The following is a 3,312-nucleotide window of genomic DNA, read 5'->3' as shown; positions in this document are numbered from 1 at the left end:
TTCGGAGTCTGTTAGGAGCGGGCGTGCTCCTCACCAGGAGCGGGCGCTCCTCCCTTTGAAGTTGAATCTGCCCATGCTGCTGGAACAGGGGAGCGGGCGTGCATCATGTGAGGAGCGGGCGCTCCTCCCTGATACTTTTAAATCTGACTTTTCATTGAAGCATTCTGGAGAGGGCGTGCAGCCGAAAGGAGCGGGCGCTCCTAGCTTAGGAGCGGGCGCTCCTCATTGTGGAGCGGGCGCTCCTCGCTGGGAATCCGTTTTCTTTTGACGGATTTTCCAATGTGTTTCGGGGAGTATAAATACTTCCCCTTTAGGTCTTTTAGAAGGGAGAACAGTAGCCTAGTTTTCAAAAACCTCTCTTAGTTTGAACATTCCTTTTAATTAATTTAGCTTAGTTTTCATCAAATCAAATCATTGTATTAGTGAAATTCAAGAATTATTCTCAAAGTTTGGCAATTTGTATTCAACTTTTGAAGCTTCAATTAGTAATTTCTCCAACCTTTTCCTACTTAATTTCAGATTTTATTTGGTATTTGCATGTTATTTAAATCTTCTTAGTTCTTGGTAATTTGTTATTGGATGATAGTTATTTCAATTGTTAACCACTTTTCCCAAATTATTGAAGTAGTTAGAACCCTAATTGTTGATTGCATGTTGATAAACATGAGTTGTGAGTAGTCTTCTTGCTAGGGGTTGGGTGAAGCTCAACCTTTTGGGTTAGTTATGCAAATGTGGGAGAAACATTGATGTTTGTATTGCAATTAAATTGATTATATGAGATTGCTTGTTAGTTCTTCATGATAGGATTAGCTACCCTTGACTTAGGAGCTTGATAGCATGATATGCCTAATTTGACATGGAAGTGTAAATTGAGTATGTCATTACTTATTGCAATTTGATTATGTATCATCTATTGCTAGACTAATGAGGAATCTAAGTTTAGTAGTGTGAGTTGTTTTCTTATTGCATGAGGTTGATTTTACATATAGTCCTTGCTATATCTTGTCTATTTTACTCCCCGTTTGTCTAATTGCCTTGGTTGAGTGGATCCCATTCCCTAGTGTCTTTAATCCATTGATTTAGAACCATAGTTTGTTTGTCTACTTGACGAACCCCAAATTCACCATTGACTTCGAATTAGCTTAAGTGTTAAGACCTTTAGCAACCATATCCCGTTCCTTGTGGACCGAACTCTTACTTGTCATTATGCTTGGTTTGTAAGGTGTTTGTTAATAAATGTGTTTGATTGAGTGTGGAATGAGCGACCGTTCTAACGCCCATCAAAATGGCGCCGTTGTCGGGGAGCGGTGTTGTTGATTGCTAATTGATAACTTGAGTCTAGTTCACCATAAACCATAAAAAATTTCAAAAAGATTGTTTCTTTTTGGCTACACTTGTAGCCTTGGTACTAATTGTGTTTGTTGAGAGTGCATGCGCAGAACTCATAACAGGATCTTGGTACCTTACGATCCCGAGATTGAGCAAACTTATAGAAGGAGAAAAAGAGCCGGTTCTAGGCCGTTCAATACTCCCCCAACTAGAGAGACCAATTTCGAGGAGGATCGAGATCAAATGGGTGACGCGAAACCACCACCTCAAAGACCTTTAAAGGAGTTGGGAACTCCGGGAGCTTATAGAGCTTCAAGCGGCATTGCTCCGCCCGTTACTCAAGCCAATGACTTCGAGATTCGGCCCGCGATGATAAATTTGATTGAAAGGAGGCAATATAGTGGAGCAAAACATGAGAGCTCTCTTGCACACTTGAACGAGTTCGAAAAATATTACAACACAATCAAGGTAAATAGGGTAACTCAAGAGTTTGTGAGACTAAAGCTATTTCCTTTTTCTTTGATAGGAAGGGCTCTTGAATGGCTTGAGAAGGAGGTGAGGCCTAACTCCTTGAGAACTTGGGACGAGGTCACCACAGCTTTCTTATGGAGATTCTATTCTCAAAAGAAGACGGCCGAGGCAAGGGCTTTGATCCAAGGCTTCCGTCAAAAGGCTAGTGAAACCATATATGAGGCATGGGAACGATATAAAGAATATCAAAGGGAGTGCCCTCATCATGGCATTCCATCATATCAAGTGCTTCAAATTTTCTATGGGGGCTTGATCCCACAAGGAAAGACTAGCTTGGATGCGGGAGCGGGTGGCCCGATTATGAACAAAACGGAGGAGCAAGTCATCGAGAAAATTGAGGATGTGGTGAGACACCACATGGATTGGCAAGAAGGAGAGAGGGAATCTTTAAGCAAAGGAGGAAATGCGGTCTACTCCGTCGATCACCTCAACGCCATCAATAATTTGACATCTCAAATAGCCAACCTTGGCAAGGAGATGACATCTATCAAGGAAAAACTAGAGACTTCCACTTCACAACAAGAGCATCCCTCCCAATATAAGGGGAGAGGTATGAATTCTAACTCTTCTCCTTCTACATCTAATAGCATGCCACATGGGTGTTTGTTTTGTGAAAATTGTGGCTCATATGACCATGATACCTCTTCTTGTAATTATGATTCCCAACCCCAATCCCATTATGAAGAGGGTAATGATAATGAAAATGAACAAGTCAATGCTTTGTCTTATGATAATAGACCTAGGAATGACAATCAAAGATATTTACCACCTAATCGAAGGGAACAAGGGGGAAATGCTTATAACCAAAGAGGAAATGATTATGATTACCATAACCAAAACCAATGGGGTAATAGGAGCCAAAGGGACCAAAATCCCCAAGGTAACTACAACCAACAAGGTGGTTATGGTAACCATAACCATAATAATCAAGGGAATTATAGGAATCAAGGCCAATATCACCAAGGGGGGAACTCTAATAATAGGAATAATTGGAACAACAATAACAATAGAGGTTTTTCTAATCAAAATGCTTCCAATTCAAATGTGAGAGGTAATAGAGCTCCCCAAGATAACTATTATGCCCAAGCACCACCTAGTAAGTCCAATCTAGAGGAAATGATGGAAAGTCAAACCAAAATGTTCAACACTTTCATGGCCACGAGTGACAAGAAGTTTAATGAAGTAATGACTCAAAATAAAATGCTTGAAACTCAAATTTCACAATTGGCCAATGCTTTGAAGGAAGGGGCTAGCACTTCCAAACTTCCACCCCAAGGACTAGATCCTAAGAGGCCCGTTAATGCCATATCTACTAGGAGTGGGAAGGTGTTGGAAGAGAGTGCTCCTAAGAAAAGTAATGAGAGAGTGAACATGAGTGAGCCTCCCCTTGAGAGTGATTGTGAGCAAGAAAAAGAGAAAAATCAAGAGAGTGAAAGAGAAAAAGAATGTGAG

General features: G+C 40.9%; 1 non-coding gene across 1 annotated transcript; it reads right to left on the bottom strand.

The window, feature by feature from the left end:
* Positions 1 to 1,966: 1,966 nt before the first annotated feature.
* On the bottom strand, positions 1,967 to 2,072 carry LOC145621832 (small nucleolar RNA R71). The gene has a single exon (XR_014108626.1). It is a non-coding gene; the product is annotated as a small nucleolar RNA R71 (small nucleolar RNA).
* Between the last annotated feature and the right edge of the window lie 1,240 nt (positions 2,073 to 3,312).

Source organism: Chenopodium album, chromosome 27 (assembly GCF_948465745.1).
Source record: "Chenopodium album chromosome 27, dcCheAlbu1.1, whole genome shotgun sequence".
NCBI lineage: Eukaryota > Viridiplantae > Streptophyta > Magnoliopsida > Caryophyllales > Amaranthaceae > Chenopodium > Chenopodium album.
The sequence above is the reverse complement of the archived record's forward strand: the minus strand, read 5'-3'. Positions and strand labels throughout refer to the sequence as shown.